Source organism: Gastrolobium bilobum, unplaced genomic scaffold (assembly GCF_033153095.1).
Source record: "Gastrolobium bilobum isolate Gb01-03AN ecotype WA unplaced genomic scaffold, APGP_CSIRO_Gbil_v1 utg14577, whole genome shotgun sequence".
In the NCBI taxonomy this organism is placed as follows: domain Eukaryota; kingdom Viridiplantae; phylum Streptophyta; class Magnoliopsida; order Fabales; family Fabaceae; genus Gastrolobium; species Gastrolobium bilobum.
This window is the reverse complement of record NW_026896114.1, coordinates 1-14,224: the sequence shown is the minus strand read 5'-3', so window position 1 is coordinate 14,224 and position 14,224 is coordinate 1. Positions and strand designations below refer to the sequence as shown.

The following is a 14,224-nucleotide window of genomic DNA, read 5'->3' as shown; positions in this document are numbered from 1 at the left end:
CTTACCACCAATCTCATCACCGTTAGATTTGAATTAAATCTAACGGTTCATAATTATCCCTTATAATCTTAATTTTTACTCTTCATTCCCTATTTCTCTCTCTAGGTTTGGAATATGAACATCTCTCTCCAAATTCTTCTCTTTGTAGCGCTCTACCGAAATTGAAATTGAATGTGAGTTTCCATTATCATTATCATTCAGAGGCGCTATCATTCAAATATCAAACATGGATCAAACGGAAAATTAAAGAACCGATTCTATGGAAGGAGTCAGAAAAAGAAATCGAAATGCAAAGTATTGAATTTAATTTAACTTTTATCATGGATCCTAAATCGAAATGAAAAAGAATGGATCGAAATGAAAAAGAACCGATTGATTTTGTCGAGGTTTTTTTTTTAGAAATATTTCAATCGGTTCATCGCTTCGCAACTAATCCGATTCGGGGCGGGTCCAAGATTAAGGTTTTAAACCCCCCAAAGGTGGTACTGGGAGGATTCGAACACATGCTCTCTCCCCACCTACTGAGCTCTCTTGCGCCAAATGAGCTACCACCATTTGCCGAGGTTTGAATAGTGTAACTTTATATGAAAAATAATGGATCGAAAACACTACCCAAGAATCGATTAACTTTTATCATGAATTTAATTTAACTTTTATCACTCTCATACCATTAATTCAGCCAAACATGGATCGAAGTGAAAAAGAACTGATTCAAAGATCAATGATCAATTCTCAGTTTTATCATTAAGTGTTATTATTAATTGTTTGCACCTGTTGCAAAAAAAAAATGGAAAGAATGAGTTCACATGTCTGATTATTTGCTTTTGTGAGATATTTTTGCTGGAACTGAAGATCAAAGTGCTATAACGATGAAGATAGATGATTCTCAAACCTAGAGAGAGGTTTGCAGATCCCAAACCTAGAGAGAGAAAATGAGAGAGTAAAAATTAGGATTATAAGGGATAATTATGAACCGTTAGATTTAATTCAAATCTAACGGTGATGAAATTAGTTGTAAGGGTGGTAAACTTACCTGGTACTAAATATAATTGTCCCCTTATTCGTTTAGATGTAATTTATTTAGGGGTTTGATTTGATCGGGGTTCAAAATTTGAGTAAAGTAAATTCTTGGAATTTTTTGTGGTAAGAGAGAAACTGTCTTCCATTTAAAGGAGAATTATTCTTACCATTTCTATAATAACAAGGGTCTAATACATCTATTTTAATAAAGAGCTAGTCTGATGGTGTGCATAACAATATTTTCGAAATTAATTTTTTTAGAATGTGTATAACAACTTTCCCAGAATAAGTCTTTTTTTTAATTTTTGTTCATGGGAACAGAAATTAGAAAACTCGTTTGGTAAAATCGGTTTAATTTTTTGTTTCCAGTATAAACCAGTTTAATTTCTGTGCTGAAAAATCAAAAAAAATCAAAAAAATTCTGTTTTTTATTTTCGGGTACAAAATGAGAAAAATTTATCTCTCTCAATCACTTTCCACCACCACCGCCACCATTATTGCCACCGTCATTGTACCACCAGTGCCGTCATCACCATCACCATCACCACCACCACCACAAGGCCACTGCCACCATCACCTCCACCTATCGCCACCATCACTACAACCATGCCACCGTCACCACCACTCATCGCCATCACCACCACCCATCGTCACCACCATCACTACGACCTCCACCCTCCTCCACTAACCACCACCGCCATCATTGCAGCAACTGTTGTTACTGACACCACCATGCCTCCATCGCTGCATCCATCGCCATCACCACGTCATTGCAACGCCACTACCACCATCGCCACCATCACAACCACCGTCACCAACCACCACTACCATCGAATCACAGCCACTATTGTCACCACCATCACCCTGCCATCACCGCCACCGCCACCACGCCACTGTCACCAACCACCACCATCGCTGCCACCACCGCCACCAACCACCACCATCGTCACCATTACCACCACCAACGCTGCAGCTACTGTCGTAACTGTCACCACCACCACCATGCCATCACAACAACCACTACCATCGCCATCGTCGCCACGCCACCACTTCCGCCGCCACCACCACCACACTATATGAAAAGGAAAGTGATAAAATGAAAAAAATTATGCTTAAGAGGAATTATTTTTTGTGATATTATTTGTTGTGTTATCAAACGCAATTCTCATTCTCGAAATAAAAATTGAACATGTTATCAAACACATTTTTTTCTCTGAAACTGTTCCAAGGAACATAAATAGAAAAGAATTTTTTTCTTTTCAGAAACAGTACTTGGGAACATAATGGTTGTCATGCAAACCCTTGATTTCTGTTTCCGGGAATAGAAATGGATAGAAAACTCATTTGGTAAAATCAGTTTATTTTTTTATTCCCGGGATGGACTGGTTTAATTTTTGTGTTGGAGAACAGAAAAAAGAATCAATTTTTTTTATTTTTTTGTTCCCGGACACAAAATGAGAAACACTTGTCTCTCTCAATCACTCTCCACCACTACCATCATCACCACCACCACCATCGTCGTTGTCGTTGTTGTACCACCAGTGTCGTCATCACCACCACCATGCCACTCATCACCACCACCGTCACCAGCCACCACAACCGTCATCGTCGCAGCCACTGTCGTCACCACCACCACCACCACTAGGATCATCACACCATCACCACCACCACTACCATAACCACGCCACCACCATCGCAACCACTACCACTACCGCCACCATCACCAACCACCACTACCACCGCCATAGCCACTATCGTCACCACCTCCACTACCATCACCACGTCTTTATCACCACTGCCACTATCACCACCACCACCATCGTCGCAGCCACTACCGTCCCCACCGCCATTATCACCACCACCTCATCAACCACCACCACCATCGTCGTAGCACCACCACCATCATGTCATCACCACCACTACCATCACCATGCCACCACCATCGTTGTCTCCGCCACCACCACCACATCATATGAAAATGAAAGTGATGATCCGTAAAAGTTTTATGCTTAATAGGAATGGTTTTTCATTATATTATTTGTTGTGTTATTAAACACAATTCTCATTTTCGAAATAAAAATAGAACATGTTATCAAATATTTTTTTTTTCAGAAACTATTCGAAGAAATAGAAATAGAAAAGAATTATTTCTTTTCAAAAACAGCTCTAAGGAACAGAATGATTGTCATGCACACTCTTAATATGATGAGTCGTACTCTAGTTAGAGGAGGTTGTGCATGTTATCAACCCCAAAAACAAATGTAATATATTTTTTTGGAAAAAAAATGTAATTTATTTTCGTATCATAATTACAAAATATTTCATTTCTAATCCACTTTTCCCAAACTCAGTGAATTTTGTCTCAATCACTGATGCAATTAAAAATATTAATGAAAATAATTGATAACGTAGTAAGTCTACAATTAACTTCATTAAGGTATAATAATTTCTATTAAATTTGTAGTTAAATGAGTTTATTGATATTTGAAAAGATTTTTAAAAAGGTAAATATATTATTATGGAACAAAAGTTATGTTGGAACTATTAGATTTATGCGGAAGCGATTTTGGACCTAGTACATTGGTATGCTTACCGAGTCATTCTCGTTTCATGATTACCTCTTGGTGCGCAGATCTCGTGTAGAATCTTCCCTTGTATGATTCTTCTTCACGAACTGCTCACCTTAGCGCCGCAACACGAACAACCTCCTTGAAGTTGGATTGTGGCAGATCTTCCAGACTATGTCTCAAGGGGAAACAGGAAGTTTGTGGGCACTCTCTCACTTTCAGGGAGATGACCTTACCTCAGACTCTGCAACCACCAAGTGAAGACTAGAGATGCTGATGACTATAAGTGTAGAATATATATGGGTTCCAAGAAACCCTAACCCTAAGCAGAATGAGTTTTAGGTTTCTTGGGCTCTTCTTACACACTAGACCCTATTGGGCTTTAGTGAAAAAGTAAAACCCAACAATCTCCCACTTGCTCTTGAGTACAAACTTGAGCCCAAAGCCCAAGTCCATGTATCCCATTAGTCGTCATCAACTGAAATTTCTCCATCCCTTATCTTGAGCTAGCCTGGGGATCTACCATATGTTATTAATCAAGGCTCTTGATAATCAACGAATGATTATCTAATTCGGTGTTACTCCACTAAAAGCCCAAACTTGAACTCTAAGATTAATAACACTTATAACACGAATATGCATCGCCCCTTTGTAAAATGTCTATAATTGATTGACAAGTTTTCTGCAACTCAATCAATTATTTATTCTCTTTACTATGATAGTATCTCTAATGGATTACATGCACTGGCCAGTGTCTTTAATATCCAAGTACCAAAACATATCAAGGGGACATATCCTACAAATTTCATTTTGCTTATCTCATAAATTCCGATAATCAAATAATCTTACTCCCAAAATACCGAGTTATTGACCGTCAATAGATCGAACCTCACTCGTTGGTAAATCAAAGAATGAAAACTATTTGATTACCTATTTATAATAAACTCAGGATTAAGAGCAATCACATAACTATAGTTAACTAGAGATTTGATACCTTATGACAGAAAAACAACCTTAATCAAATCTCTCCTTGATCTTTTCAATATGAATGTTAATTCACACCAATATTTTACAATGATTCGGACAAAACCATTTCATAAAATATTGCAGCCTAAATAAAGTGTCCAACTTTATTTAACAGCTGTGAATCTATTCATCAATTGTGAGAACCTATGATCATGTCCTCCATGAACGTATCCATATGATCATATACTCCACAATTGATCTGAACCTTGATGTTTGTAAATAGTACGCAAAATAAATAAATAATACCTCATTTGTACAATTCAGAAAATGATTACATTATTTCATTATCTTACTCCAAGAGCACAATGAACCCAATATCTCCCACTCGCTTAATGCAAGTCTAGGATCCTCCGAAGACTTAAAGAAATAATATGTCTCTCGAACATAAGTTCAGGCAAACTCTTAGTATTTGGGTCTGCAAGATCCACCTCTAATGTTATCTGAGTTTATTGAAAAACTCATAGCTCGAGGTTGATTTCTTGAGTCAATATCCACTTGAAATAATTGAATTTGTGAAAACTCAGCTTTTCAAGACTTCCACTAGAATATACCAGCATATAATCTCTCGTTCTCCAAAGATACTTGAGTACATGCTTAACAATAATCTAGTGTTCCTCTAGGTCCAGAATAGTACCGTCTCACTACTCCCACTGCGTGACAGATGTCTGGTTTAAGGCCCAACATGGTATGCATGAGACTACCTTTTGCCAAAGCATAAGGTATCCAACTCATGCATTCTTCCTTCTCAGGAGTCTTGGGTTACTCCTTAGGAAGATGAATTCCACATCTGAGAATTTTAATTCTTCTCTTAGAATTCTCATGTTGAATTTTAGTAAGAGTTTTGTCAATGTAAGTAGCCTAAGGTGATGCCAACAACTTATTCTTCCAGTCTCATAAGATTTTTATACCAAGAATATAATTGGCTTCCGAAATACTTCCATACCAAAACACTAACTTAACCAACTCTTATGTTTGATATTACCTCCTCGTTGTTTCCAATAAGGAGCATATCATCTACATAAAGTACCAGAAAAGCTACTTTTTTTCGTCGGATCCTTTACATACAAATACACATCATTCATTAAGATTCTCTCAAAATCAAAATTTTGATAACCTGATCAAAACAGATGTTCTAAGACCTGGATGCTTGCTTAAGTACATAAAATAGACTTTCATAACTTGCATACCGTGTGTTCCTGCCCATTTGCTATAAACCCTTTTGGTTGTTGTATGTAGATATCCTAACATCCAACTCCCAAAATGAAATCTCATAATTGAGACTTATAGCAACTAAGAGAATCTGGATAGACTTAAGGATGGCGTCTGGCAAAAATTGCCTCCAAGCTAGCTTTAAAGGTTTTCACCTTCCTGTCCATCCTCTCTTTGCCTTTTATATCCACATGCACCTTGTGGGTTTTACCTCTCTTGGTGTCTTTACTAGGACTGAACGGAGTTGAAATACAAGTATTCAATCTCATTATTCATAGCTTGTGCAACACTTGATCAACAACATCTTCTAGTGTATTATCGTAACTAGTAGGATCAATGTCACTCAACAAGACACAACTTGAGAGTTAACAAAGTTCTCTTCCACTACGAATGTATCACACTAGACCTTGTGTATTTACAGGTAGATCCAAGATTGGGTCAAATGGTGGATCTTCAATTTCTTAAGGATCCACTTATTCTTGATATTGTTCTTCCACATGTGATACTAATATTTCTACTAGTTTCACTTATATATTATCATGTTGAATTTCCATTTAAGGTTTCCTTGTTTGTTCACCTAGAGATATATCTTTCCCCTCTTTGAACAATCAAGGGAACAACGGATGAAGCTTCTAGAGATTCTGGAAATTCTTGATCTGAGATAAGTCTCATCAAGAATAACCTTACTTAAGAGCTTATAATTTCTCATCTAGTCCTCCTTTAAGAAAATCATGTGAGTGATGATAGCACCCACTTAGATCATCTTGTCCATAGGAATAAATAAGATCTCATCCCTGGTTCTCTTAGGGTAACCAAAAGATATGCACTCTTCCGTACAATATTCCATCTTATTTGACTGTTGTTGTAGGACGTGTGCCATAACACCCTAAATCTGAATATGGTTTGATCTGGGCTTGCAACACCTTTCCATAATTCTTTTGGTGTCTTTACAACAAACTTTGACAGAATCAAGTTAAGAAGGTACATTTCCTTCTCCTAGGCATCTCCCTAGAACAACATTGGCAAAGATGAATAACTGAACATGGTCTTCACCAAGTCTAGAAATGTTTTATTATTGCATATTGCAACTTCATTCAACTAACGCGTTCCTAGAGTTGACAATTACGAAAACTATCCCCTCTTAAATCAGGTAAGACTTGAACTTACCAGACAGGTAGCCAACACTTTCGTCAGACCAAAGTGTTTTGATTTGAACACCTAGATGCTTTTTTGCCTCAGACTTAAACCTCTTGAAAATTTTCAAAAGCTTTAGACTTATAGCGCACTAAGTTCATCTGTCCAAATCCAGAGTAAACATTCATATAATGAAATACACATCACCTATTCTGGCTTGAATGCTAAGTGGTCCACATACATTAGTATGTACCAGTTTCAGTTGAATAGTTGCGCAAATCCTTTTGACTTTGTAGGATTGCTTGGCCATTTTACCTTCTAAATAAGACCAACATGTAACTTTTAGTTAAAACACTATTGAATTTTCAGTCCATCTTTTAACTAAACCATGTTTCCTACTTGAGGTAATCTGACTCAATCACAAAGCCAAAGTTATGTTTCAATTGAAACTTTTATTTCTTTGGTGAATGTTCTTGTTCATCATCCTTTTAATTCAACATAATAAATTTAATGGGGTATAAGACACAAGTAATAAAGACTATTTAGATATTGTATCGGAACAAACAAGACAAAGATGAACTTCGAAATGAAACTGAGGAATCAATTGCATTGTCAAATCATGTTTTAATCAAAACAACTAACAATAATTGAATTCCTCCTAAAATCCAGAACAAATAAACAGTCACCCAAAATCATAGTCTTTTAAATAACTTGTCCTACTGCAAATGCAGACACAAGTTTCCATTTTCAAGCTTAAAATATCTTTGTCCACTGCTGACAGGCATGCCATGTTTGAACTACTGCAAAGAGTAACAAACATAATCAGTGATTCCTGAATCAATGATTCACTCACTGATCCGGCCTTAATATACCCATGTCTTGTTCTTTTCATCACCTCTGGGAAATTTTTCTTTTAGCGTCCCTTCAGTCTGCACTTGAAGCACTTGCTTTGCGGCTTCTTCATAGCAACTGGTTTGACAATTGATAACCAAGTTATTTTGTTCTTGTTACCAGCCTTAGGTTTTCTCTTGGTTTTAACAAGACTTTTTAGCAAAACCTGCACTGACTGCATTTTGTCTAGCAGATCTGCTAGACTCAGCAAACATGTCATTAAGAGTCTGAAGCATCTCTACTCCACTCTTAACCATATACACTTGCTTATGCAAGTGTTTGGAAAGACCGACAAGAACATAATAGTGAACTACCATATTTGTCCTTTTCCAATCTGAGTATTGCGTCTTTGTTTCCTTAGACGCATCTTCTGCAGGTTGCTATGGCCCTCGTATTATCAGGACAAATTTTAGCTTTCATGTTTTAGAACAATATAAAAAAATTTCCACGTAGTTGTAGTTGGTACCATCTAGAGGCTTTTGACTCAAAATCATTTCTAAGACATTTTCTGAAGAAAAAAAATATACAAGGCACACAATTACAAACAAATAATGCAATAAACAAATGAAGTGCAAGTAGATTCTTATAACACCTCACAATTTTAAATCAAGTAATTAAAATATTAAGTGAGCAATCAAGTGATGGATTAGTGAAAATCCAAAAGATTAGGCCAAAATACAAAGAAAGGGCAAAACGGTAATTAGCCAACACGCAACCCTAGGAAGATAAAAATTGAGTAGAAGGTCTCAGATGGTAAAAATAACCCTGGAAATGGGTTCAGAACGAAAAATTGAGTGGACAGGCAAGTTTCAGAAAAATCAGTGAATAGTGTTTTTCGCGGGTAAAAATACCGCGGTACGATTGCACCGTAAAACGTGCCGATTGAGTTTTGAGCTCTAGGTTTCAAATATGAGTTGTAAATGTTTTTTTGAGTTAGGAAATATGATTTTGATGAAATTTGATGGAATTGAGTCATTTTGGGAAAAATTGATGAATAGTGATTTTCCGGTGTAAAAATACTGCGGTATAATTGTACCGATAAGCGTGAAAATTTTATCAGTATTTTTGGGAAACAAAAATATGACATGAACAAGAAAAATATGTAGGTCATGAATTTGTGGTTGAAATTAGGTGATTGATTAAAGTTAAAACGCGTGTGGGACCCGCCTGTGACTTAAGTGAGTCAAACTCACCTTTTTTTTCACACTTTCTCTCTCCTCCCTCTCTTCTCTCCCGCGTGCAGCAGCCCCTCCATGGCCAAGAATTGCTCAAGCTTTCTTTCTTCCATAACTTGGTCAAATCTCCACCGAATCCAACGATTTTTGTCTTGAAACTTGTTGGAAAACACCTCCTAAACACATTGGTACCACTCTTGAGCCTTGAAATCGCGTGTGTGAGGAGATCTTGGCCATTTACAGCTGCGGTTTTGGTGAGGAATTTTGTGTTCTTGGAGCTTCCAAGTGCTCCAATGGTGGAGTATAGTTAGGAGGAGCCTTGTACCTTCCATTTGGGTGAGTGTTCTTGCATTTTAAATGGTTGATGGTGATGATTTGATTTTGAAAACCTAAACTTTGATATGATGAATAGTGACGTTAGAGAGCTCAATTTGAAAATGTGTATTAGATGATAATGTGTTAGAATGATGTATTAAAGCTAGAAATGCGATGAAATTTATTGGTGAAAATTGATGAATTTAACTTAGAAAAATTTGATGATCATGATTTTGGACTTGTGAATTTTGGTGTTGAGACTTGTTTGATGAATTGTGGCATGATGGTATGATGATATGATAGGTTGTGTGAAGGTTGGAGTGATTAAAATTGAATGGAAATTCTTTGGAATGTCATAGGGCAAGATTCGAACCTTTGAGGAAAAATGAGTGAATTGATGATGAAAAATGATTTGGATGATGATTTGTGTAGTTATATAGTGCTTAGATGGGTTGTGTTGTGATTGGCAAGTGTTAGAATCAATGGAAAAATAATAAGTGGTTTAGTTGGCATAAATGAACCTAGAGCGAAATATTTAGCGAAACGATGCTTAAAAGACATAAAACGGCGAAACGACAGTTGAAATGGCCTTATGGCAACCCAAGGATGGGTACTATAATGAGAAAGAAAATTTAGAAAAATAAATCCCCAATTAACACCTATATGGCCGAACCTCCAAGGGAAAAAGGGGGGATTTTGCGATTTTCGCTTCCTGATGTAATCCGACGCGAAAATGACGAACCGGCACTTGAATTGGCTTATTGACAACCTAATGAGACGTAACAAAATGAAAAAGAAAATTTAGAAAAATAAATCTCACATTTACACTACAATGGCCGAACCATCAAGGGAAGATGGGGAGGATTTTTGTGTTTTTGCGTTTTGATACTATTTGACGAGTACTGATGGATGTACGTTATTGTATAGGTTGCCGTACATCGACCTGAATCCCGAATCTTGAATCAGTGAATTGCCCTTGGTCCGGGACCAAGTGGATTGAGGTAAGAAATTGGTTCATTGCATGTGTAATTATAAATTAACATGTATGGGTTGAACTGAGAGTGATTGGGAATGTCCTCTGTGTAGGCATTCCGCTGTGTACCGAGTTGAGGGATAAGCTGCTACGGAGCTTGTGGAAACACGAATTAAGGTAACCTCTTGGTACTGGGGCTTGTTCCCCTTTTCTGTTCCACCTTGCCAGTTGATGGCAACGGTAGGAAGTGTGTATGAATAGTATAGAACACATGAGCATGCATGCATTATTGCTATGGGTACTGCGGTACCGAGTCTCTGGCCAGTAGACAGTTTTATTAGCCTTCGGGCATTTTCGGACTTCCGCTGGATAGGTCTCCAGGAGGGAGTTCCAGTTGACTGCGGTCATGGTGTGTGATCCGGGTAGGAGCACACTAGGAATGTCTTTGGCGTTTTGGTTGGTTTGGGCATCATGGTTGTGGTTTCTGTGAACACACCTTGGATGATACCCATAGGCTTATATATGCCGAGGGCGTACGTGGAATTGGGGTTACCATCCCGTATCGTCGTATTTTGTTTTCTTTATATTCCCCATTCTCTAAATCCCTTGCTATACCCCGTTTTCAAAGTGGTTGTTGTATTCTATTGATATGCATCGAAGTGAACCATTGGGTGGAGTTTTCTCCAGAACCTCTTGGTTACTGAGATATATTCGTATATCTCACCCCGTCTCGGGGCATTTATTTCAGGAGGTAGCAGTGGAGCAGGAGCCTCGGGCAAGAGGCCCGCAGAGTGAGCGCTGGAGCGCTTCATATTTTGCATTTTGTTGGCCGTGTGGCCTAGGCTAGACTTAGGGCATGAACATGTCATTTGTATTTATTAGTAGCTTCATTAGCATCTTGTTCATGCCATTTTGCCTAAGTCTAGTAGTGATGTATTTGGTTATGTTGTCTTTTAAATTAAGTTGAAATTTTAGAAGAATGTAATTTGAAGTTTTAGTTTCAAGTTGTAATTTGTAAAGCCATATTATAATAGTATTGATGCATGTCTAATTATGATGGAAGGGCCTTAGGCCTATTTTAGGTTATGATAATATGTATGATGGAAATATGCATGAAAAAAGTGTTAGTGATTGCAACTACTTAAGAATGATTAATATGGACTCTATGTTTAATAACTATAAACTGGATTGGGTTGTAAGTGCCCCAAGGCGTTGTTGGTCCTTGTGTGTGCCACCCATTGGATTATTACTGTATTATCATGTGTTTATTAGGTACATTTGAGGTTTAAATGATCTTTTACAAATTTGGGATTATTGGAAAAACAAAGGAAACTCTGGCGAATTTTCTGTAGAATTGGCAGATTTTAGGCGAACTTCGGGAGAGCATATCTCCCTCCATAGAAGTCCCCTAGGGACGTGCCATACGCCATTTTGAAGGTTGAGATGTCCTCTACCTTGTGTCAAAATTTAAGGAAATTCTGGGTTGATCTTCGGCCTGAAAAAAATAGAGAAACACGGACTGCCCATGTGCCCCTGCACCTGAGGCAGATTCTGGACCGGATTTGGGAAATTAATTCCCGCTTCGTTTCTCCGCCAAATTAAGCGTGTGATATATCAAAATGAAGTTTTAGATGTCTAGTTTGTGGGATAAAAATTTGAGAGCAAATGGTTGAGCGGATTGAGTGCAGTAATTCGAGTAATGTGAGTGGTTTGGAGCTGTTTTTGGGGTTGTTTGGGCTAATTGCTTATCCAACTTCAAACGGCGATAACCGGAGCAAATGAGCTCCGAATTGAGCGTATGATAGCTTGTTAAAAAGGGAATTAAGTAATACAAAAATATAATCTGAGAAGAAGGGTTGGTTGCGATCGGTTTGGTCGCAGAAAAATTTAGAGTGAAACATGTTCGAATTGGTAAAAATGTAAAGTTGGAAATAGGCTAAGTGAGTTTATGGGAACTCCTTAGTAACTCATAATAAATGATGTAAGTTATAAAAATAGTTGAAATAAGTCTTCCGCAAGAGTTTACGGTTACGGTCACAGCTTTTAATTATTACGCTTTTTAGGATTTAAATGCTCGCGTAATAGTCGGAAAAAATTTATTCTCGTTTTTTTAAATGAACTGCTGTGATTGTAACTGCGCTTAATATCATAATTAATGTTAACAATACCGGTACGTAACGGGCTGTTACATTTTATGGTATCAGAGCAGTTTTGTTAGGGAACTCTGATAATGTATATATAGTTGTGTTGTGTGTTGCATAGTTGTATGTAGATTCTTATCGATTACTGCATATGTGATTCCTTAGTGTGGGTCTGATCAACCCATTCCTTTGTGTTACATGCGTAGTCATCGTAAGAAGCCTACGTGGCAACTGTGGAGCACCAAATGTAAGTCTTTAGCCTGATGTTGTGGATGCAGTGTTGATTGCTTCATGGACAAGAGATGGCAGTAAGTAAAATATGAATATTATAGGACTTCAGGGAAACATACTTAAATGTTTTGTCTGACCTTGTAGATGAAATTTATAAAGCTGGATTGTAAGTGAAAGTTGTAAACAAATCTATGATATGTACGGTATTGCATGGATGAACCTTGTAGTACCATGAATAATAAAGATATATAATTGAGATGAGTCCATAGTATGGAAAAGGTATTGGTGAAGCTTCCAAGTATGTGTGTAGTATAGTGTGTACAATAGACTTGGTGAATATACTTCATCAAGGTGGAAGATTAGAACCTGTTGGGTTATTGAAAATGATGAACAAATATGCTTAGGCATGAGTTTGAATATTTTATGTTGACTAGAAGTTATAAGTCCTTGATGGATGATGTACACTTAAACAAATTGAGATGGTTCATGCAGAGAAATAAATAGAATAATTGATGATTAATCCTATGGGATTTGACCACTTGAAATTATAATGCTGGTCAATTGTTAAATTGAGATATATTGAAATATGGGATTTAAACCCATAAGGAGGTAGTGCTGATTAAACATAGGCGAGATGAATTAATTATGTATTATATGTATAAGGAAGAAGTTGAGAGAATTGCCATGGATGGCATTGAACAAGGTTCATTGAGAGTATGATTGTCCGTAACGGAAATGGTCTAGCTTGACCGATATGCCATGAAGGAAACAAATATGATTATATGTGTGCATTAATGTGTGGAATTCTCCTTGGAAATGGCTACTATGTAGAGATTCAGGTGTTATGAAGCATAAGAGGATTGATCCATGATGGAGGTCCCTTGGAAATCTCAAAGAATGAATATCGTAATTTAAAATGGCCTAGTTACTTGTGGATGTTGTAATGCATTGTGAATAATACCTAATGGCCTGATGGCCAACATACCTATTCTGATGAATAAACGGATGATAATCCAGTGATGGCCTAAGTGCCAGTATACATATATATGTATGTACACCTTGTGATGGCCTGAGTGCCTAATTATCCGTGTTAAGGTAAATTATTAAATTTTTGAAAAAGGACAATGAGGCCGAATGAAATCCCCGATGATGGGAAGTATCTGAAGAGATTGTATGATTAGAGAATGAGCTAATGTACAACCTGATGGGAAATCATGTGATTAGTGTATGAACTAAGTTACAATAAAGTGTGGAATTATGTGTTTAGCAAAAGAGCTAATGTGTAATGTCAAAACAAAAATGATAAGATTAGTTAATGAGTTGAGGTATAAGTGTTAGTGCAAGGATTGATATAATTTTGCAGTGCACGGATTGAGGTGAAATTAGTCCTCTGGGATAGGACGAATATGTTTAGAAGATCCCTGTGTGATGGGAAGTATATGTGAGATGTGTGCAGAACTTTGAGAAAATTCTGGATTCACGGAATAGAGATTATGTTATGAACTATGCCAATTGAATAGTCAAAGTAAGAGAGAAAATAAT

General features: G+C 37.2%; 1 long non-coding RNA gene across 1 annotated transcript; it reads left to right on the top strand.

Moving 5' to 3' along the window:
- Positions 1 to 9,095: 9,095 nt before the first annotated feature.
- Positions 9,096 to 11,325, top strand: LOC133297859 (uncharacterized). The gene is made up of 4 exons (XR_009749685.1): positions 9,096 to 9,358; positions 10,265 to 10,338; positions 10,424 to 10,487; positions 11,059 to 11,325. It is a non-coding gene; the product is annotated as an uncharacterized LOC133297859 (long non-coding RNA).
- The last annotated feature ends 2,899 nt before the right edge of the window (positions 11,326 to 14,224 follow it).